Source organism: Hermetia illucens, chromosome 3 (genome assembly GCF_905115235.1).
Source record: "Hermetia illucens chromosome 3, iHerIll2.2.curated.20191125, whole genome shotgun sequence".
Taxonomy (NCBI): domain Eukaryota; kingdom Metazoa; phylum Arthropoda; class Insecta; order Diptera; family Stratiomyidae; genus Hermetia; species Hermetia illucens.
Window position 1 is genome coordinate 113,414,320 of NC_051851.1, and position 24,813 is coordinate 113,439,132.

The 24,813-nt window shown below is 46.8% G+C and overlaps 1 protein-coding gene across 1 annotated transcript in view; it reads left to right on the plus strand.

Moving 5' to 3' along the window:
- Positions 1 to 24,813, plus strand: part of LOC119652111 (bromodomain-containing protein DDB_G0280777-like) — a 123,518-nt gene that overhangs the window by 85,101 nt on the left and 13,604 nt on the right. The window lies entirely within an intron of this gene.

The following is a 24,813-nucleotide window of genomic DNA, read 5'->3' on the forward strand; positions in this document are numbered from 1 at the left end:
GGTCGCGGTTCAAATCTCACTGGTGACAGTGGGATTTGTATCGTGATTTGACGTCGGATACCAGTCGACTCAGCTGGGAATGAGTAGCTGAGTCAAATCAGGTTAATAATCTCGGGCGAGCGCAATGCTGACCACATTGCCTCCTACAGTTTACTGTAGTGTACCGTTACGGTCTTGAATGAAGTGCTCTAACACACTTCAAGGCCCTGATCCAATATGGATTGTTGAGTAGTCATCTATCCGCTTACCCGTCGCATCAATATGCCAAGTCTGCTCTGTGCCTGTTTGACAGTGCAGCAACAAGCGCTGCGACATCATCTACGTAGCCGACCAGGCGCGACTGTTCTGGCATGTCGAGTTTAAGTAGACTGTCATAGATAGCGTTCCAGAGGTCCGGTCCTAGGATGATCCCTGTGCTACCTCCGACGTGACCTCCATCCTCCTTTGACCCTCTAGGGTTTCATAGAGCAGGGAGCGGTTCCTCAATTAGTCTCTCAATATCCGTAAGATATAGTTCGGCACGTGGAAAGTATTGTCTAGTGTGCCTAGAATGTTTTTCCATCTTGCGGAAATTAAAGCGTTTCTGACGTCAAGTGTTACGAGGAGCACCACCCGTCGAGTTCGGCGGCTATGTGCCTCTGCTCGTCGAACGGCGTCCACGACTTGGATGACAGCATCAATTGTGGATCTCCCTGCTCTAAGACCGAACTGCCGTGATAAATCTCCGGCAGCGCGTACCGCTTCAGCGAGTCTATTTCTGATGAGCTTTTCGAGCACTTTCCCAGCAGTATCAAGCATACATAGTGGGCGGTATGAAGACGGCAATTTGGGACGCCTTTCCCTTTATGGATCAGCGCAAACCTCGCAACCTTCCAACGAGCAGAGAAAATGCCCTCTTTCAGGCAAGCGTTGAATGCGCCGAACAGTAGGTCTGGCCGGTGTTGAAATACCAGTTTGTATACCTCTGCTTGAATACCATCGGTTCCTGGCGCCTTCTTGTTTTTCATAGAGAGGACTGCCTGTTCCAACTCTTTTATAGAGAAAAGTGGACAGTCCTCTGCGCTCTCCGCGCCGACGTCATCATCCCATATGGGGTGCGCAGGGAAGAGTGCCCCCACAATGCGGTCCATCTGCTTGGCCTTAAGTGAACAGGGTTTCCGCAGAGCCCCGATTTTTCGGATTACCAATTTGTAACCGAGTCCCCACGGATCCCCATTCACCTCGTCGACCAGATCTTGCCAGCAGCGAGCTTTGCTCTTGTGGTGCTGACTGGTGAAACTGCTCCAAATGCCGGCAATGATTGTGTAATTGGAAGATGAACAAATTGTTCCGTTGAAATGTGTTCGAAATATACTCGCTATCTATCCGTCATGGTTCGACGGTCGGTAAGCAAAGTATCGTCCTTGTCATTAACGCACCAGGAGTGTTCGATATCCTGTGTGCGTCCGTGCCGACTTTTGGTAAGTCGACACAGATTACTCTTGCATTCCTGATTGTCCAGAATATCGTAAAGATCTTTGTAATGGACCACTTGGGTGACAGCGATCGCTGTCTTTGCTTCCCGATTGGTATTTTTGTAAATTTTCCAGTCGGCTAGCATTTTATTGTCGAGAAACTTGTGGTTGAATATCGTCATTCCAAAGCAAGGTATCTCGATTGATGAACCACTTACCTTGCTTGGTGACCCCGAGGACTACATAAGTTGCTTTGTGGATCGTGATTCCTGATCCCACGATTCTTCCACATTCGTAGTGATTGTTAAACGCGTAAGTGACATCATTTCTTCCGAAATCGTTACCATTTAACGCGCCGCAAGCCAGTGCGTTCCTCACGCTGTTTTATCGGTGAAGTGATTCGTAGAACGGCAATCAAAGGTCGATGTTGACATGCTTTGCAGTCAGTAAAGATGGTAAAATGTCGATGATGATGATGATGATGAACCATATATTCATAATTACAAGGTAATGGCAGTCTCTAAAGTAGGCCATACGCTGGCGACCCTCATTGGCACTCGACAGCCCACGCATTTAAGTCACCGGCTATCACCTTTGGACTTCGTTCCCTTGTGTCGTGAACAAGATCGTCTAGCAGGTCTTCAAACTCAGGGAATCAGAGGCTCGATGGGGCGTAACAGCTATATACAATAGACCGCTTATTTTTGCCCACACAAAGCCTCGAGCCGCCTGACCCATGCTATATTGTATGGCTTGACGACCGCACCCATATCGCCGCTCCACCAGTCGAATCTGTGACCCATACACCACCGTCAGGATTTCTGTACGGTTCACTAATGATAGCAATCTCCATCGCGGATTCGTAAGTGGTCTGCGCAAGCAAATCTTGTGCGACCCTGCAATGATTAAAGTTTATTTGTATTAACCTCATTTTTTCACTGCAGTTAACGCCTTCCTAAATTCTGGGCATTTACGACTTCCGGCAATATGCCGGTTATCCCTTCCCTCCTTTTCTTCGCACAAAATGCATTTGGGGTCTCTATTGCACTCTTTGGCAGTGCGTCCTTTTTCCCCACATCTTCGACATCGATCGGACCGATCAATGCCGCTAGTGCATGCCTTCGCGAAGTGTCCAAACATTAGGCATTTGAAGCACCTTTTTAAAGAGATCTGTTCCATTAGTCGGCAAACAACCCATCCAATTCGACTCCACTGGCAGTCGCATTGCGGCCGTTTGAGTACCGCTAAAAGCTTTTCTTAGGCTCACGATAGATTCTTCCCTGAATTCCTCCAACTTAAATTGTTCCTTCAAGGCAGTGCAGATCTCTTCTCTGGTTGTTACCTTATCGAGATCCTTGCACTGTATATAGATCTCATGTTTTTGGAAATGAACCGCGACATTCTCCCCAAGTGAGTTTATAACTTGGTTATGAAAGCCGTCGGTTTTTCCCACGCTGCATTCTCTCAGCTCAAACATGAGATCCCCCTTCTGGGTCCTCCGGATTTTGCTGACGCTTCCGCCTAGATCTTTTAGGTCGGGATCAGATTTCACCTTCTCCAGTATCTCCGCATATGTTAGATGTTCTTTGCTGGAGATTACAATTGCCTCCGGGCGAATTCGCGCTTTTGGTTTCTTATTTCTTTTTTTATTCACGACCTTAGTCCAACCATCGTTGTTATTTTCTTTCAGTTTCGGTTCACTAGTCGATTTTACTACTTTCGGTACTTTGGGCCCTTCAACACTTTTAGTTCCGTTTGTTGAACTGGTCAAGACCCTTTTTTTCCTTTTTGGGGCCTGTTGATTCCCCAAAGCTTCCCCCTCCTTGTCTCGCACTCTTTTACTTGAGCGAAGGTCGGCGACTTTGTGCTTGGGTGTCACTTGTGTCGCCTGTGACACTGTTGAGACTGGGATGTCCGGCTTTTCCTTAGGCTTTCTGATTTCTTCCTGTAACCTATTGTAAAGCACCCTGATGGCTCTTACCATGTTCTTAATGGTTTGGTGAACGTTGTGCTTGTCCTTGATGAATTCGGACAGCTCAACTATTTTAGTCCCAAGCTGCACAAAAAGTAGTTCTTCTGGGTCAGGGCTCTGTTCTCGATGAGTCCTGGCCAGATTATTCCTTTTACTGACTCCTTCACCTTTTCAGTTGCTGAGCTCCCATGAGCTTTCTCTTTTGCCGGCTTTGATATTGGAGGAGATCGTAAAATTGATGAGCTTCTCCTGAATGGATCAATTTGCTGCTGCTGGAGTACCGATGGGTGTCGAAATTGCCTTTTTTGGCCAGCTATCTCCTTTTAGCCCATTATTCTTTGCCTTTGCAATTGGTGTTCTTGGCAGAGTTGTGCTTCGTTTGAACACCTCCTTCTCCAAATCTAAAACACTTGTAGTATTAGATGCAACGGTGGCTAAGTTGTCCACCACCGAGGCACTGCGGTCGAGGGATATCGACGGCCGGGAGCCCGCTTGCTCACTCCCAAAAGCCGCCGGTACTGGGGTTCTCAGCAAATGCACCGTAACTTTACTCCTTCTCAATTCGTCCATCTTGGTTTTATTTTCTGAGTGTCCTTCCCACAGCCATTTTGGTCCACGCACTAGTGATGAGCAAACACTAGCCCATGCACAGTCAGAAGAGAAAAGTGCATGAACACATATTTACACATCAATAGGTATGCCCCAATCCGCCAGCTGGGGTCGCGCCTGACGGGAGATCTGGCCACTCCTCTCTGGTCTGTCTGTCTGTCTGTCCGTCTGTCCGTCTGTCCGTTTGTCCGTCTGTCCGTATGTCCGTCTGTCCGTCTGTCCGTCTTTTTTTTTTTTTTTTTTTTTTTTTTTCGGCGTTGGAAGGTGGAAAGGTTCAAAACCTACTGCTGGCTCCTGCCACGCAGTTATGTGAGACTTCTACTCACTAAAACCACCTCCTTCTCATTCCACTCTCCCCACGGAACTCCTATCAAGTATTGCATCGCGGGGCTGGATCAGCTTTTAGCTGCGGCTCATTATGGTTCTCTCCCTTCCTTGTTTTCGTCGTAGTTCTTCCTGCCTAAGCTGTTGGTGAATAGCTTGTAGTTCCCTTACAACCTGGTTCCAGGCATCCGTTGACTCCAGCATAAACTCCACAATGTTTTCGGGTGTTAAACGCCTGTCTGCGACCGCTTCCATTCTTGTTCGGTGCGCGGTGAACCTGGGGCAATCAAATATGACATGCTCCGCATTCTCAGCCACGTTACCACATCTTGGGCAGCATGGTGATTCGTCGTGACCAAATCGATGTAAATAAGCACGATAACCTCCATGTCCACTCAAGAATTGTGTTAGCTCGTGGCTTAATTCCCCATGGTTTCGTTCAAACCATCTCCGAATATCCGGAATGATGCGGTATGTCCAACGAGCATTTTGGGACTCGTCCCATCGCTGCTGCCACCGTTCGATAGATTCCCACCGTGCCAGCTGCCGTCGAAATGCGCTAGACTCTCCAGCTGCATACGTTTTGTCGTGGAGTCGCCGACTTTCCTTCGCCAAGATGTCTGTGGGGAGCATCCCTGCTAGTACATATGCCGCTTCTCCTGATGTTGTCCGATATGCACTGCATACCCGGAGTGCACTTAACCGATACGCCATTCCTAGTTTTCCGCAGTTTGATTTGTTTTCCAGAACGGTTGCCCAAACTGGAGCTGCGTAGAGTAGCACGGAACTAACTACCCTTGAAATAAGACGACGTCGACTTTGTCTTGGTCCACCAATGTTCGGTAGTATCCTCGAGATCGTTACAGCGATGGAAGATGCTTTAGTTGCAGCGCACTCAATGTGTTTTTTAAAGTTGAGTCTTTTGTCAATCATTACTCCCAAATATTTAAGCGACTCTTGGGAGTAAATTGTTTTTCCACCAACTTTAATTTTCACGGTCGTGTCTTTCCTTCTTTTGCTGATTAGCACTAGTTCCGTTTTATGTTCAGCAAGTGATAGACCGGACTTTTTCAACCAGGAATTTATCTCCCATATCGCTTCATTTGCATAGATTTCGATCTCGTCTAAGCGTTTTGCCACTATTGTTACCCCGATATCGTCCGCAAAACCAATAGTTGTCACGCCGTTAGGAAGGCGTAGCGTCAGCACTCCGTTGTACATAATTAACCACAGTAAGGGACCTAAGACAGACCCCTGTGGTACGCCGCACGTCATTGGGAATAATTTCTCTCCATCGTCCGAGTCGCAATATAATCTTCTTCCAAGAAGAAATGCAACAACGATGCGTACAATGTACTTTGGAACCTTTAGTTTGGTTAGAGCCTCTACGATTTTCGTCCACTTTGCAGTGTTGAAAGCATTTTTTACATCGAGGGTCACCACTGCGCAACATTTGTCATCTTGTATTGCAGCGCGAGCCAGGCCAGTCACCATGCTGATTGCATCGATGGTTGATCTCCCCTTACGAAACCCGAATTGCTTGTCGGATAGGCCTCCTTCCTTTTCCGCAACAGCGAGCAGCATTGACCAAACATATCGGTCGATATGAGGAGGGGTCTCCCAATGGTTTACCTGGCTTCGGAATAAGTATCAACTTTTGCAGCTTCCATTGCTCGGGGAATTCTCCTTCTCTGAGGCATGCCGTAAAAACTTTAGCAAACATACCTGGTGCTGACCTGGCTGCCACTTTCAGGGCGATATTTGGGATTCCATCTGGCCCTGGGGTCTTATTTTCAGCGAATTTACTTGCTGCATCAAAAATTTCCTCTTCTACCACTTCAGGGATTTCGTCGGGGTTTACATGCACTTTAGGCAGATTTGTGTAGTTCACATCCTCTGGGAAGAGAGTGTCCACTATGTTTTGTAATAATTTTGGACAGGTAATCGGTGGGGAGCGCTTGCCTTTCAGTGATGACATTACAGACCTGTAGGCGCCACCCCATGGATCAGAATCAGCTTCGGTACACATCCGCTTGAAATGTTCGGATTTGCTCTTCGTGATAGCTACTTGCAATTTTTTCCTCGCGTTCTTGTATTGCGTGTGCAGCTCAACGAATTCAGGTTGATTTCTTCTGCGCTGGGAGCATCTCCTAGCTCTGAGGCAGTTTTTCCGACATTCCTCAATTTCTGAATTCCACCAGAAATTCTGTCTGTCCGTCTGTCCGTCTGTCCGTCTGTCCGTCTGTCCGTCTGTCCACCTGTCCGTCTGTCCGTCTGTCCGTCTGTCCGTCTATCCGTCTGTCCGTCTATCTGTCTGTCCGTCTGTCCATCTGTCCGTCTGTTTTTTTTTTTTTTGTTGAGGAGGTGCAAATCTTCAAAAAGACACTGGTTTGGACACACCAGCGTGTGGGATTTTTACCCACTAAAACCACCCCACCCCTCCCTGCCCCGCGGAACCACCATAAGGTATTACATCACGGGGCGGAGTCAGCTCACTCTAGCTTTGTCACCTTTCTTCTATACGCGGCGCACGTGACCGCGTTTTTCTCGTCTCCTCTGCTTTTCGCAGTTTATTTTTGATAGATGCGATCATGAAGTTTACCGCATCCCAATTCTCTTGATGTGCTAGCATTTTCGGCACCAGATTTTCTGGTACCAGCACCTCTCCTAGAGTCTCCTCTAGATTCCTCCTTTCTTCCACAAATCTCGGACAGTGGAAGAATACATGCTCTGGTCCTCTGGGACTCCATCACAATTTGGACAGTCGGGTGAGGTCTCCAATTTAAACCTGTGAAGGTATTGGAGATATCCTCCGTGCCCCGTGAGAAACTGGGTGAGATTATAATTATTCTCACCGTGTCGTCTCTCCAACCACTCCACTGGCAGGAATGAGCCTGTGCGTCCACCGGCCCTTTCCCGAGCGTTCCCACCGCTCTTGCCATCTATTTATGGATCTCTCCCTTTCAGTCTTCTTCGTCCGCGATGAGGAAGAGGTTGGCTTTGCATTGTATATGTTCGCCATCTCATCTGCCAAGATGTCAATCGGCATCATTCCAGAGATGACGAATGCTGCATCACCTGAGACAGTCCTGAAGGCAGAGCATACCCTCAGGGCTGTCCTCCTGTAGATTGAACTCAGTTTGGTAGCGTTCCCTGATATCCACAACGCCTCCCTCCAAACTGGGGTTGCATAGAGCATGGTCGAGGTCACCACCCTGGCTATAAGCAACCTATAGGTATGCCGTGGCCCTGCAACGTTCGGCATCATCCTTGCCAGGGCCATGCTTGCAGTGGATGATTTGTCGCAAACATACCGCACATGTTGCTTATAGCTAAGCTTCCTGTCTATCACCACTCCCAAGTATTTGATGATCGGCTTGGAAGTGATAATATGATTCCCGATTCTAATGCAGGCGTAATTTTTCTTCCGGCGCTTAGTGATGAGGACCGCTTCTGTTTTTTCCTCCGCAAGTGTCAGACCAGAGCTCTTTAGCCAACTTTTAACAGCACCGATTGCTTCACTTGAGTATAACTCAGCATCTTCGAGATGCTTTGCGACAACAACCAATGCTATGTCGTCAGCGTAACCCACCACTGTGACTTCCTCCGGAAGAGGAAGATTAAATACATCGTTGTACATGATGTTCCACAGTAGTGGGCCCAATACGGAGCCCTGCGGGACACCCGCGGAAACAACGTACTCCTGGGGTCCGTCATCGGTGTCATACCAGAGCCTCCTTTCAGTTAAATAGCTATCGACGATAGCAGCGAGATAGGCGGGAATACCAACCTTCGCTAAAGATTTCCGTATTAGATTCCAATTGGCCGAATTGAATGCATTTTTCACATCCAGGGTTACTACCACGCAATATTTGCTGGTACTACCCTTTCCGTGAATTGCATCTTCGGCCAAGCCAGTAACCAATTTGATGGCATCAATGGTTGATCTGGCTTTACGGAACCCATACTGCCTATCTGAAAGGCCGCCTTGACTCTCAACAACCGGGAGTAATCTATTATAGATTACCCGCTCTAACATCTTCCCTACCGTGTCCAAAAGACATATGGGTCGATATGAGGATGGTTCACCTGGCGGTTTACCTGGTTTAGGCAGAAGTACCAACTTCTGTCGCTTCCATGCCACTGGAAATATTCCCTCGGACTTGCACGCTTCGAACAAGTCAGCAAACATGTCCGGTCTGGATTTCACGGAAAGCTTAAGGGCCTTATTCGGTACTCCGTCCAGGCCCGGCGCTTTATTGTCTCCTATTCTACCGCAGATATCCAACAGCTCGTCTCTGGTGACTGGCGGAATTGCCGCCACATTCAGGGGTGGTTGGAATGTTTCGGTGCTCTCCTCTTGCGGGGGGAATAACCCCTGGATAATTTTTAGCAAGAGGGTGGGGCACGTGATCTGCGGAGATGAACGGCCTCTCAATCGTCCCATCACGATTCTGTAGGCATTCCCCCACGGGTTTATGTTCACTTCTGAGCAGAGCTCCTTAAAGCACTCCCTCTTGCTTCGCTGGATGGCGAACTTGAGGTTTTTGCGGGCTGCCTTATAGACGCGCTCTTTTTGCCCCTGTTCGACTCTACCTACCGCCCTTTGAGCCACTCTTCTGGCTCGGTGGCAGGCTGATCGAAGGCCGGTCAGTTCATCGTTCCACCAGTAGTTTGGTCTTCTACCCGGGAATGGACACCTTCTAGGCATGGACGCGTCACACGCTTTGGCAATGCATTGGGCCAGATGGACGGCTCTTTCCGTAGAGGTGCCTGCTTTATCAGGCTGATCTAACCACACCTCTATGAAGGTTTCCTCATCCAAAGATTTTGCAGACCAGCCTGAAATCTTTTTCGGTTTCGGGCATGATAGCTCTTTGGCCTGTGGCTCGACATATGTCTCAAAGAAGATTGTCTGGTGATCGCTGTGGGTGTAGCGTTCACTGACGCACCAGGACATACCACGCGCCAGCGAAGGGCTAACAAAGGTCAGGTCTACAACTGAGCCTGACCCTCCTTTCTGGAAGGTGTTTACAGCACCTTCGTTAGCCAAAACTATGTCCATCTGCGCAAAAGCTTCTAATAAACTGCGCCCCCCAGCATTTGATTCCCTACTACCCCACTCTAGGGCCCAAGCATTGAAATCACCAGCAATCACCTTTGGACTTCGTCCCTTCGCGTCGAGAACAAGATTATCAAGCATTTGCTCGAATTCAGACAGTGATAAACTTGGCGGGGCGTAGCAGCTGTATACATATACACCACTTATTTTCGCCCACACGAAGCCACTGCCTGCCTGACTTGCAGTACATTGTATGGCCTGTCGACCACAAGCCCATATCGCCGCTCCACCAGTCGAATCTTTGACCCATATGCCACCGTGACGGTGTCTATACGGTTCGCTTATGATGGCGATTTCCATCTCAGATTCGAACGTGGTCTGCTCAAGTAAATCCTGAGCGGCCCTGCAATGATTCAGGTTTATTTGAATAAACCTCATTTTCTTATTGCAGGGAGCGCCGTCCTAAATTCTGGACATTTACCACTTCCGGCAATATGCCAGTTATCCAGTCCCTCTTTTACTTCGCACAATAGGCACTTGAGGTCCCTGTTGCACTCTCTGGCAATATGGCCTTTCTCCCCACACCTTCTGCATCGATCGGATCGATCAATGCTGCTGGTGCATGCCTTCGCGAAGTGCCCAAACATGAGGCATTTAAAGCACCTCTTCAGTGAAATTTGTTCCCTTAAACGGAAGACAACCCATCCAATCCGAACCCTTCCGGCAGCCAATAACATCTGTGCTGCCTCCGCTGGTACTCGTATTGTGGCTGTTTGAGTACCACCGTAGGCTTTTCGTAAGCTCACAATAGACTCCTCAGTGAGTTCTTTCAACTTGAATTGCTCCTTCAGAGCAATACAAATTTCTTCTTTCGATGTTACTTCATCGAGATCCTTACATTGAAGGTAGATCTCATGTTTTTGGGCACGCACTGCGGCATTCTCCCCAAGTGAGTTTTTCACTTGAGTGCGAAAGTCATCAGTTTTGCCCACGCTGGATCTTTTCAGCTCGAACATGAGATCCCCTTTCTGGGTTCTTCGGATTCGGTTTACATTTCCACTCAGATCTTTTAGGTCGGGATCCGCTTTGACCTTTTTGAGTATCTCCGCGTAGGACAGATTGCCCTTACTGGAGATAACAATTACATCTGGACGAGTTCGCACTTTTGCCTTTCGTTCCGCTTTTTTGTTGGTAACTTTAGTCCATCCATCGTTTTCGCTGGCCTTAGGCTTCGCAACGCTGGTCGAGTTTCCTAGATTCGTTGTACGGTTTCCTCCTTCTGACCTGTTGGTGTTGGTTTTTCGGATGTCCTGTCCGGCTTTTTTTCTCTTAGGCGCCTGCTGATTACTTAAAGGATCCCCCTCTTTTTCACGTACTCGCTTATTTCGCTGGGATTCGATGGTAGTACGGTTAGGCGTCACTTGGGTCGCTTGTGATACTGTTGGCACAGCGGGGTTCGGCGTGTTCTTATTATTCTTTTCCTCCATCTGTGATCTATTATAGAGAACTCTAATAGCCCTCACCATATTCTTTATGGCTTGGTGCACGTTGTGCTTGTCCTTGATAAACTCGGACAGCTCAACTATTTTTGCCCCTAGCTGGGTGAAGGGTAATTCCTCCGGATCGGGACTCTGCTCCCTATAAGTCCCGGCAGGGTTACTCCTTTTACATGGTCCTTCACTTTTGGCCTGTACTTTATCCTTCATCGCCTTTGGCATTGGTGCAGAGCTCAAAGTTGATGAGCTTCTTTTGAATGGATCTCTTCCTTGTTCCTGGAGCACCTCCTGCTGTCGAGCATCTTGAACATGTGCGGTGGGTGTTGTCACGGGTTTTGTTATCCAAAAAGCTGCTTTTAGTTCATCTTTGTTTGGTCTTGTTATTGGTGTTCTCGGTAAAGTCGTACTTCGCTTGAATACTTCCTTCTCCAGATCCAAATCACTTGTAGCATTATATGCCAAGGTGGCCAAGTTGTCCACCACCGAGGCACTGCGGTCGAGGGATATCGACGACCGGGAGCCCGCTTGCTCACTCCGAAAAGCCGCCGGTACTGGGGTTCCGAGCCCCTGCACCGTAAGTTTCCTCCTTCTCTCGTCTTCCATGGTGGTTTTATGTTCTGGGTATCCTTCCCATAGCCATTTTGGTCCGCGCACCAGAGATGAGAAAACACTAGCCCATGCACAATCAAAAAAGAAAAGTGCATGAACACATATTTACACATCAATAGGTATGCCCCTATCCGCCAGCTGGGGTCGCGCCTGATGGGAGATCTGCCCACTCCTCACAGGTCTGTCCGTCTGTCCGTCTGTCCGTCTGTTCGTCTGTTCGTCTGTTCGTCTGTCCGTCTGTCCGTCTGTCCGTCTGTCCGTCTGTCCGTCTGTCCGTCTGTCCGTCTGTCCGTCTGTCCGTCTGTCCGTCTGTCCGTCTGTCCGTCTGTCCGTCTGTCCGTCTGTCCGTCTGTCCGTCTGTCCGTCTGTCCGTCTGTCCGTCTGTCCGTCTGTCCGTCTGTCGGCCTGTCCGTCTGTCCGTCTGTCCGTCTGTCCGTCTGTCCGTCTGTCCGTCTGTCCGTCTGTCCGTCTGTCCGTCTGTCCGTCTGTCCGTCTGTCCGTCTGTCCGTCTGTCCGTCTGTCCGTCTGTCCGTCTGTCCGTCTCTCCGTCTGTCCGTCTGTCCGTCTGTCCGTCTGTCCGTCTGTCCGTCTGTTCGTCTGTCCGTCTGTCCGTCTGTCCGTCTGTCTGTCTGTCACAGCCGATTTATTCGGAAACTGCTGAACCGGTTGTCATGAAAATTGGTAAGAGTATGTGATCTGTTGTTCCCTTTACATGCAGCAAGTGGCGCCATTTTGTGTTAAGTTTAAGGGGGGGGCTCCCCATACACGTGAAAGGACCATATGGGGTATCAAACGAAAGGGCCCAATTAGTACTTTTCGAAACTAGTTCCATTTTTGATATTGGATGAAACATAGGAGAGTGAGGGCTCAAAATATGACACCCAAAAAGTGTAACAAGTCTCGCTCTCAGAACCTATCCAACCGAAAAATCTAGGCCTCAAAATATATCCGGTTCCGATAATAATAATAATAAAGTTAATAATAGTATATTTCCACATTTTAGAAATTTACCCGGCAACCCCCCTTATGTTCATCCCAGAAGTATAAAATTTGGCATAGGTTTAACGAAGAATATAATGCACAAGTTTGAAGAACATTCAACTAATATTAACAAAGTTATAGGGGGTCAAACTTTGCCATTTTCTGTGAATTTCGTGCACTGTACAACCTGCATGACGTCATATCAGTTCCTCAATACCATAACCAAATGAGTTCTTATGAATGGGGTCGCAAAGAATTATTTTGTTTCAGTTTTTTAGTCATTTGTATATGAATATCAATTACTCCAAACATGTGCGTATGTAGGTACACAGTATATGCGTGCTAATGAAGTTTGCGGGCAGTATCTAGTTCAGATAGATATATTTGTACAAAACCAGCCGTATCGAATATACATACTATATCTGTACATATGCATGCTTTTGTGCACGAAGTAAACCAGAAATATGGGTGCGATCAATTTATATACGTGCATATATGTCTATGTCCAGTATTCGGGGATAGGCAGTTGTTTGTTTAGGGTGAGTATAATATCTATGGCTGTAATGTGTACGTATATCTTGTAGTTTGGAAGAGAATGAATGAATGAATGATGAAGGAATATATTGAATTTGTAGCTATATAGGAATAGAAATAGAGGTGGTCAAAGGGTAGTATAGGTCCCGGGGCGAAACGTGGATTGGTACCCACGATTGAACATAAAACCTGGGAAATGCCTGCTGAACCAACACCAACAGCTCTACTACCAAACCCTATCTTCACCCTCACGTGGTGACCGCTGGGAGCTCTTTCTTAATGAAAAGCTGCAGACGGAGAAGGATGAAGGCGAGTCTCCCGCGCCTAAAAACGGGACAAATTGTACCAACTGGTCCTCCAGGTTAGGGGTTGGGTAGGGCTGACAACCCTACACGGAAAACAACTTGTTACGAAGCCACAACAGGAGCCTCGGATAGGACGGATTTTAAAACGACGGACCCGGCAACGACAACGGAATAACGATTTGAACATTTTCTCATGGAACGTGCGCTCCCTGTACAGAGTTGAAGCTGATGAGCAGCTAGCCGATACCCTGTCCCAATATAGGGCTGATATAACAGCGTTGCAAGAGATGCGATGGACAGGGACCGGTTTCCTGGAGAAGAGCCACTACACAATATATTATAGCGGTCATCCAGTAAACCATGTGCTCCGAGTAGATTTCTTAGTCTGCCAAAAAATGAAACCTGCTGTTATCGGCTTTGAAAACATAAGCGAACGGCTATGCCCTCTGCGCTTGCGAGGCAAGTTTAGAAATATAAGCCTCATAAATGTTCACGCCCCTCCTCTGTAGGAGACTTCAGAGTCGGAGAAGGATACTTTCTACGAGGCAGTAGAACGAACCCTCGAACCCTGTCCCAGATATGATATCAAAATCATACTTGTGGATTTCAACAGCCAAGTAGGGAAGGAGCCAATATTCAGGCGATACATTGCCTCCCATAGCTTACACGAAAAAACAAATGATAACGGACTGCGGACTATTCAATTAGCACACGAAATGGTTGTTGGAAGTACCTGGTTTGCGCGGAAAGCGGTCAAAAAACATACGTGGGCCTCTCCAGGCGCTATCACTTTCAACCAAATTGACCACGTGTTGACCGAACACCGCCACCTCTCAGCCTTCATGAATGTCAGAACATATAGGGGGGCCAATATAGACCCGGATCACTATCTCGTTGACATGGTGTTCCGAGCTCGAATAACAATACCACCTAGAATCCCCTCTGACAATCAGGTGAGAGTGAACACTGAAGCCATCCACAACACAACCCTCCGCGACACCTCATCATCATCATCAACGGCGCAACAACCGGTATCCAGTCTAGGCCTGCCTTAATAAGGAACTCCAGACATCCCGGTTTTGCGCCGAGGTCCACCAATTCGATATCCCTAAAAGCTGTCTGGCGTCCTGACCCACGCCATCGCTCCATCTTAGGCAGGGTCTGCCTCGTCTTCTTTTTCTACCATTGATATTGCCCTTATAGACGTTCCTGGTGGGATCATCCTCATCCATACGGATTAAGTGACCCGCCCACCGTAACCTATTGAGGCGGATTTTATCCACAACCGAACGGTCATGGTATGGCTCATAGATTTCGTCATTGTGTAGGCTACGGAATCGTCCATCCTCATGTAGAGGGCCAAAAATTCCTCGGAGGATTCTTCTCTCGAACGCGGCCAAGAGTTCGCAATTTTTCTTGCTAAGAACCCAAGTTTCCGAGGAATACATGAGGACTGGCAAGATCATAGTCTTGTACAGTAAGAGCTTTGACCCTATGGTGAGACGTTTCGAGCGGAATAGTCTTTGTAAGCTGAAATAAGCTCTGTTGGCTGACAACAACCGTGCGCGGATTGTAGTTGTAATCGGTTGTGATTTTCGACCCTAGATAGGAGAAATTGTCAACGGTCTCAAAGTTGTATTCCCCTATCCTTATTCTTGTTCGTGTTTGTGTTTGACCAGTTCGGTTTGATGTTGTTGGTTGATTCGTCTTCGGTGCTGACGTTGCCACCATATATTTTGTCTTGCCTTCATTGATGTGCAGCCCAAGATCTCGCGCCGATAGCCGCCTGCTCGATCTGGATGAAGGCAGTTTGTACATCTCGGGTGGTTCTTCCCATGATGTCGATATCGTCAGCATAGGCCAGTAGTTGGGTGGACTTGAAGAGAATCGTACCTCTTGCATTTACCTCGGCATCACGGATCACTTTCTCGAGGGCCAGGTTAAAGAGGACGCATGATAGGGCATCCCCTTGTCGTAGACCGTTGTTGATGTCGAATGGTCTTGAGAGTGATCCTGCTGCTTTTATCTGGCCTCGCACATTGGTCAGGGTCAGCCTAGTCGGGATACCGAATTCTCTCATGGCCGTGTACAGTTTTACCTTGGTTATGCTATCATAGGCGGCTTTAAAGTCGATGAACAGATGGTGCAACTGTTGTCCATATTCCAACAGTTTTTCCATCGCCTGCCGCAGAGAGAAAATCTGATCTGTTGCTGATTTGCCTGGAGTGAAGCCTCTTTGGTATGGGCCAATGATGTTCTGGGCGTATGGGGCTATCCGGCCTAGCAAGATAGTGGAGAATGTCTTATACATGGTAATCAGCAACGTGATACCTCTATAATTGCTGCATTGTGTGATATCTCCCTTTTTATGTATGAGACAGATAATGCCTCGTTGTCAATCGTCAGGCATTGATTCGCTGTCCCATACCTTGAGCACAAGTTGATGAACCACTAACTGGTCGCCTCCATATTTAACCAATTCGGGTGTAATTCAATCGGCTCCTGGCGACTTATGATATTTTACCCGATGAATTGCACGGACTGTTTCTCCTAAACTTGGTGGTGGCAGTATTTGTCCGTCGTCTTCAGTTGGCGGGACCTCCAACTCGCCGATGTTCTGGTTGTTCAGTAGCTCATCAAAGTACTCAACCCATCGCTCTAATATGCCCATTCTGTCGGAAATCAGATTTCCCTCTTTGTCTCGGCAGGATGAGCATCGAAGTGTATAAGGTTTCACCGTGCTGACTTGTTGGTAAAACTTCCGGCCCTGGTGCGGTTGCTCCTTGTACTTTTCTAGTTCACAGACTTGTTGGTTCTCCCAGGCTTCCTTCTTTCGTCTGTGAAGTCGCTTCTCCGCTCGACGGAGTTCGTGATAAGTCTCTGCGCGTGTCCGCGTTCTTTGAGAATGCAACATTACTCGGTATGCGGCATTCTTCGACACCTATAAGAGGGAAATGGATGCCGCAATAACCGCAGTCAACAGAGTGACCTGGAGATGAAGCATCAACAAACGATCTTCACAATCACCTGAAGAACGTTATCATGGATACGGCCACAAACATACTTGGCCCCAGCCGCAAAAGGAGTCGGAACGGCTGGTTTGACGATGAATGTGTAATGATACGAGTGGAGATAGGAGATCAGGTCGATCACGACCTAGAGGGCAGAGCTATCCCAAAAATCTAAACAATTTGGCTAAATTGACCGTGAAGGTCCGCCCACAAAGATTGAAGCTCCATCAAAGTGCTCGGTCGACACGTTCTTGCACGCCTCTGTGCTAGTCAGGCTCGGGAATGTGGGGGGGGCCTTTGAGCGCTTTGATCCCTCACGCTTCATTACTCAAAACAACGTGCCTTTTCCGATGCGTGCGTCCGCACCGGATTTTAAATTTGACTTTACAACGAATTTCGCGACGGCCTGTCGATGGACAAACAGAACGCGAGCTAAATTGGAAAATAGAAAATAAAACCGGCTCGACCGCGCGCGTGGAGCCGTAAGTCTCCGGACCCGAGTGCCACGATCAAGGAGGGGAAGATCCACGACGGATCATCGTCTCAATTGCTGTCTTTTCCGCCCCAGATCTTGTACGATATCCTCCGGCCAGTTATTCATTTAGAGGATGTCCCTTTGATAGCAATTCTGCGGGAGTAAGGAGGAACGAAGGGGAGGAAGTCCTCAAACTACGTTGAGATTATTCAGTCATCATTGTACTTGTTCAAGCATTCAATACATATTACAAAAAAAATTATTACAAAAAAAGAAATGAAAATAAAGATAACCAAAGTGTAAGTTTAAAGAAAAAAAATGAAAATAAAATAAAAATCATAAAAAGAAGAAGAAAAGAAAAGAAAATAAACAAACAACTTACCCAGATGTCACTCCGAGCTCGGATTGATGCTTCTGGTACCTATTTCCTTTTTACAATTCAAAATATTAATAATAAAAAAATATATAGTCCTTAGAAAAAAACTAACGTTAATTCACTTTCTCTCTATAATTTCGTACTTCACGTTATATGTGTTTGTTTTGTTTATACACAGCGCGGGAATTCCGACACTTTACTTCTACAGCTAAATATTAACTTCATTCATCCGACACTTCAACTATCTGCCTTTTCAATTGTTTTTCTCCTTCTTGCCTTAAATCACTGTGCATTTATCACTTGCCAACGATTGAACGATTTGTCAACGATTTGAACTTATCCACGGAATCTTCGTTTAAAATGCACTTGCGTTAGGGTTTAGCACGATATGGTTTTAGTTTTCTTCTGATTGAATTCTTTTCTTTTGCTCCGAAAATCTTCACACCTCCGGATTAATGATCCTCTTCTCTTCTCCAAGACTTTCTCTCCTCTTTCTTTATTTCTCCTTCTATCCAAATTGAATTCTGTTCCTCTTCCTCGATTCCCAAAAAAACCCGCTCCTTCTTTTCTCCTCTCCTCCACATCAAGCACCAAAAACCCACTCTTCCAGACAAAGCCTCTTCCCCGTTCTTTTTTCACTCACCCAGCAACATTCTCTCTGTTCTTTGTTCGTGCACCGCTTCTATTCTCTTCTCCAAGTATTCAGTCAGCACGTTTGCGGTAAACCGTTTAATCGGCTCCACAAATGAAAACTTTGAGAGAGAATCGAGAACGACTATTGCTCCGATATTTCCGGCGCGAGATCTGGGAATGGGGATTTCCCATTAGAGGTTGGAGCGTTTGGTTGGGAGCTTTTGACGTCTTGCACGTTTCACAATTGCGGATATAGTCCTTGACCTGTGAAACCATTTTAGGCCAATAAAACCACAACCGCAGTCTACCCAAGGTTTTACCAACCCCCCCCCCATGTGCACTCAAAGGATGATCATGGGCACGGGTGATCACCTCCATCGTCAGCTCCCCCGGAATCCAAAGCTTCCAAGCCTGTTGTTCCTGCATCTCATCTCCTGAAGCATGATTGGTTCGTTTGTATACCAATCGATCGCATACCTGCAGATCAGGGAGTTTGTTGGAATTCTCCCTAATACGCTCGATTAGTTGCAAATAGTTCGCAGACCGAAAATGTGGTGAATCAAAATCCACGTCTGCGTTGTTCTCACTTCTCTCCAAAGCATCCACCTCCGCTGGTGAGTACATTCGAGATAGAGAATCCGGGACCAGGTGTTGTGATCCCTTTCTGTGTTTAATGATGAACGAGAATCCTTGAAGCTTCAATGCCCAGCTGGCCAGTCTACCGTGAAGGTCGGACTGGTTCATCAGCCATTTGAGCGAAGCGTGGTCAGTTACCACTTCGAATGTGGTGCCTTCAACATACGCTCGGAATTTGCGCACTGCCTCCACCACTGCCATACATTCCTGCTCAGTGACAGTGTAGTTTCGCTGAGGCTGTGTAAGCTTCTTCGACATATACGCTATAGGAACTTCATGTCCCTCCTCTGTCTTCTGCATCAGCACCGCTCCTATATCATGTTGACTTGCGTCACAATGTATGGCGAAAGGCTTCGAGAAGTCGGGGCTGTGCAGAACTGGAGCCGAGGAGAGACTCGTTTTCAGAGCGTCGAAGGCCGAGATAGCTTCCTCAGACCAGCAAAACTGACGCTTTTTCTGAAGCATGTCTGTCAACGGTGCACTCAGCGAAGCGAAATTTGGCACAAATCGCTGATACCACCCACACATCCCAAGAAACCGCCGCAGTTGCCTGACGGTTTTCGGCCGCGGAAAATCTTTGATAACGTGTACCTTGTCGGGATCAGTACAAATCGTCCCGTTACCGATGATGTGCCCCAAGTATCGAACTTCCTTCATGACAAACTTGCTCTTCCGGATGTTCAACGTCAAGCGAGCACGTCTCAAACAGAGAGCCACCTCGCTTAAGAGCAGCAGGTGCTGGTCGAAGGTCTCTGTAATAAGCAGCAAGTCATCTAAATATACAAAGACTTGATGACGTAAGTGGGCAGGGATAACCTTATCCATCAGTCGCTGCATGGTCTAAGGTGCATTGCAGAGCCCAAACGGCATGGTCACAAACTGATAGAGTGGCCGACCTGGGACGGTGAAGGCAGTCTTATCCTTGGACGCCTCATCCAGAGGAATTTGCCAGAACGCATCCTTCAGATCTAGCCTCGTAATGAATCTAGCCTTCCGGAGACGACTGAAAATCCCCTCGATGAGAGGTAAAGGATAAGCGTCCTTCACAGTTACACTATTCACTTTACGTGCATCAAGGCAAAGTCGCACTTTACCAGGTTTCACCGCAAGGGTAACTGGCGAAGACCAGGCGCTTTGCGATTCTTCGATGATTCCCAAAGCCAGCATCCTATCAATCTCTTCGTAGAGGAGCTTTTCGATGGCGGGAGAGACTGAGAAGTGTCTCTGTTTAATCGGTTTGTTACCGCCGACATCGATGACGTGTGTCGTGAGACTTGTACGTCCTAAGCCCTCCGACTCGAAAGATGGAAAACTGCCAATGACAGCCTCGAGCCTTGCTCGCTGGTGTGTCGTCAACTGATGTTGATTGACGTTCTCGACATTTTCGATTGAACAAACTGAAGGTACAAATAAGTCCTGTGCGAGTTCGAACTTGCGCACAAAATCAGCTCCAAGGTAAAGATTTTGCGTTAACGACGGAATAAGGAGGAACGACATCGATTCCGTCCGATCACGAAACGTGATGTCAGCTGACACTCTGCCTACTGTTGAGTGGCTAGTCCCGTCAGCTGTCCTGAGATCGATGCGCAATCTCTCCCACTTGTACCGACCGTCGTTAATAATTTTCCGGGCGAAATCCGAAGCTAAGCAACTTACAGTGGCTTCGGTATCAATCAGTCCTGAAACACGCTCACCCAAGACTGTCACATCCGCATACGGGCGAATATCATTATTGGGCCGACTCGTGAGAATGGCAGAGTAGTAAAGACGACGGTTGCGCATTATTCGCATCCAATATTGGCGTAAACAAAGAGTTGAGCCCTTCGGTTTTTACGTCGCCATCTCTGATACTCCGAAAATCCGTTCTCTGGCCGCTTGATATTGTTGCAGTCTTACGTGCAACGGCCTCAGAACCGAAAGCATCGGTTTCCTTGAAACAATTGGTGGTGGGGTCAAATCCGGGTAGGTCATATCTGGGTTATCGGACCGCTTCAACACGGTAACTTTCGGAGTTACTGTGGAAGACGTTGTCGCAACGCGTGCGCAGTCACGTGCGTCCAATGTAGGAACGCCCTGATGACTGGGGCTGGGCTCTGGAACTCGACAGTCTGGACATACGGGCTTACGAGTGTTCGGGCGCCCGCAACCGAAACAAAAGACTTTGGGATCCTCCCAACAGTCTTCAAACAAGTGTCCAAACTGCCGACAATTCCAGCAGACCAAGTCCAAATCCCGATCATGAATCTCAGACTGAGGATTTCCTGAGATGCTCTTTATGTCAACACCCTCTTCAGATTCAGCAGAATAGCTGTGTAATTGGTGAGAGAGCCTGCTTGAGAGACGCTCCTCTGTACCAACTTACGCAGCTCGCGAACCGTGCTAGCCGGAAAATAGAGAAGTTGCCTCTGAACGTCGGGTCTCAACCCACGACGTAGCAACTCTACCAATTTCTCTTCCGTTAAGGAGTTTTCTAGCCTATTGGCTAGCGAACGCACAGCTTTATAATAACTGTCGAAATCTTCGGATGGACCTTGCATGCGCTCCCTCATCAGCTCAAGGATATCCCAGTCATCTAGAGAATCCTTAAACTCATGGCGAAGAGCCTCACGAAAAGAGGTCCACTCGATTCGTCCGACAGACTGGTGGTAATCCCAGTACCAATCTGCTGCTCTGTCTCTGAAAAGGGTGTGTACATAAGTAGACAGCAGGCCTAAGTCCCCCTGTAAGGTTGTGTTGGTCAAAGCCTCCACGCGGAACAGGAACTGGTTGATGGGCAGAGTTTTGGATGTGCCATCAAAAACCAAGTCCCAGGATGCCAAAATGGAATAAACACGATCCGCTGATTTTGTATTAAGCGGTCGTGACTAGCATCCATACGGCGAATCGTCCTCGTCAGAGTCAGTAAAATAGTACATATAGTCGAGTCCGGATCTGTCGTCACGTCGTTGAAAGTTCTCGGATCCGGACCTGTCGTCAAGTCCGTAAAAACCAAGGTCACGTCTATGGTCATGTATGTAAAAATCATCTTTATTCTGTCCATAGTCAAGTCTGTCTTCAAAATGCACTGCACGAGTTGAAGCAGGCTAATGTTGAGCTGACTGATGCACTGAGTGCGTGTTCGGGTTCGAGTTTCGAAGCGCAACAAATTGCTCTCGAACCGATCCTTCAACTCGTGAAGCGTCCGTCGCCCTAGCATCCCGCGTGGAAGGATCAACCCAACCCACAGGTTCTCTCCTCGCCGCCTCATGCCACCGTCAGTCATCACGGCGTGCTGGCAGGTCAAGCTCAGCTGAGCTCCATTGACCTGGAGGTAACGTGGAAGGAAGGCGATAAAGGCCGCGAGACCCGTGATCTCGTTGATGAGACATCTGGTTAATTAAAATTTAAAAAAAAGAAAATAAAATTGGAAACGACCAAAAGGAAGTCCAAAAAAAAAAAAAGAAAAAGAAAAAGAAGCGAAAAGAAAAAAAAACGAAGTATAAAAAGAAAGAAAAAACAAAGTTAAAATAGTTGACTGAATCGAAAAGAAAAAGAAGCGAAAAAAAAACAAGGCAAAAGAAAGAAAACAGCGAAAAAGAAGGAAGAAAAAAAAATGTATTACGAGGACTCCTCTCTCTCCAAATGTTCACTCCATATTCAACCCCCGCAAAACTCTCGGATGACCAAAATGCCATCCCAACCTCATACATTTTTTTCATCTGTGTGCAGAAAACTTCCACACACAGTGTTTTTCCAAGAAGAGACAACAATCGAGTTGCTCCCCGTCGCAGAATATTAAATACTAATAATAATTCAATCTTCCTCGTCTGGAGTCAGAGAACAAAGTGAAGATGAATCATTGAGGACGGAACGGCACAGCATATAGCCGACTACCTCCGTATTCCATCAAGGACTCATCTCACCCGTCACTTCATCCCTACAAAGAAGAAAGAATATTTAATTTTTTCAAATGCTGAAACGAAGAGATAGCCATTTCACATAAAGATAGGGAAGGACACTCCTCAGAAGCTCGGACGGCAATACCTTTCAGCTTATAGCCGCAAAGGCCCGTAGATCCAGAGGCTTCTGGGAGGCAATCACCTACGAGACGTATCTCAAGACGAACACAACAAACGACTAGCTCTTATGGTATTCTACCAAGGATAGGGCAGGAAACTCTACGTTACAAGGTGGGAAAGGAAATTGAGGCTTAGGAACACTTGCTTCCGGGGAAAAAGGCGTGAAACCTAAAACTAGAAATCTGAAGACAAGTGTACGTGGAGCCTAGCCGGGAACAATATTGAGAATCTATTGATTCTCTATCCGACACCACCAAATGAAGTTGTGAGCCGGAATAGGCTATCTTCCACTTGATTCAGGAAACCTGTAAATAATAAATTATGCCTGAATCCAGGAAATGTTGGGCCCCACGTTGGGCGCCATTTGTAATGATACGAGTGGAGATAGGAGATCAGGTCGATCATCCTTAGTGGCCGATAACGACCTAGAGGGCAGAGCTATCCCAAAAATCTAAACAATTTGGCTAAATTGACCGTGAAGGTCCGCCCACAAAAATTGAAGCTCCATCAAAGTGCTCGGTCGACACGTTCTTGCACGCCTCTGTGCTAGTCAGGCTCGGGAATGTGGGGGGGGCCTTTGAGCGCTTTGATCCCTCACGCTTCATTACTCAAAACAACGTGCCTTTTCCGATGCGTGCGTCCGCACCGGATTTTAAATTTGCCTTTACAACGAATTTCGCGACGGCCTGTCGATGAACAAACAGAACGCGAGCTAAATTGGAAAATAGAAAAAAAAACCGGCTCGACCGCGCGCGTGGAGCCGTAAGTCTCCGGACCCGAGTGCCACGATCAAGGAGGGGAAGATCCACGACGGATCATCGTCTCAATTGCTGTCTCTTCCGCCTCAGATCTTGTACGAGGCGCGGCCTCTGAGGTTCCCACCTTTCCTCGATATCCTCCGGCCAGTTATTCATTTAGAGGATGTCCCTTTGATAGCAATTCTGCGGGAGTAAGGAGGAACGAATGGGAGGAAGTCCTCAAACTACGTTGAGATTATTCAGTCATCATTGTACTTGTTCAAGCATTCAATACATATTATGATACAAAAAAAATTATTACAAAAAAAGAAATGAAAATAAAGATAACCAAAGTGTAAGTTTAAAGAAAAACAAGTCGGGAAACCGGAAGCTGGACGCTTCAGGTACGAAAGGTTTTGTGTATTTCTTTGTACGTAGCACGTAATATATGCATATATTATGTGAGAATATCCATTTTCGGATGACATTGACATTCATAGTCTTGAATTTACAAAGAAGTGACAACTTTGACGTATTATAACTTTGTTGGTAATAGTGGTATTTCGACCAAACCCGGTGAGATCATGCTCTATGTTATACCCTATATTATTGCGAAATTTCATGTTGCTAACATGAACTTAAGGGGGGTTTTGCAGCCAATTACTAAAAATTATGGTAATATACTATTATTAACTTTATTTGTACAGATATCAGTATGGAAGGTATTTCGGAGCCTAGGCACCATATAGTGGCAGCCTCCTAATTTTTTTCAGATTTTTCGGTTTAGTAGTTTCTGAGAATGGCCCCCTTAAAGGAATGGTCACTTTCAACCCTCCGCAATCCCCACCTTTCTAACAAATGTCAAAACTAAAACCGGCTTCGAAAAGTACTAACCGAGACCTTTAATTTGATACCCCACGTGACTATATTTGATGAAAAAAAAATTTACACCCCCCTTTTGCATGTATGGGGACCCCCCCTTAAATTCAACGTAAAATGATGTAACTCACTGTATGCGTGAGCGTTCACAGTTCCCACCTTGTACCAAATTTGGTGTCAATCGCTATAACCGCTTCCGAGAAAAATGCGTGTGACGGACAGACAGACAGACAGACAGACAGACAGACGGACAGACAGACAGACAGACAGACAGACAGACAGACGGTAAACCGATTTTAATAAGGTTTTGTGTTTACACAAAACCTTAAAAATGAAAATAAAATAAAAATCATAAAAAGAAGAAGAAAAGAAAAGAAAATAAACAAACAACTTACCCAGATGTCACTCCGAGCTCGGATTGATGCTTCTGGTACCTATTTCCTTTTTACAATTCAAAATATTAATAATAAAAAAATATATAGTCCTTAGAAAAAAACTAACGTTAATTCACTTTCTCTCTATAATTTCGTACTTCACGTTATATGTGTTTGTTTTGTTTATACACAGCGCGGGAATTCCGACACTTTACTTCTACAGCTAAATATTAACTTCATTCATCCGACACTTCAACTATCTGTCTTTTCAATTGTTTTTCTCCTTCT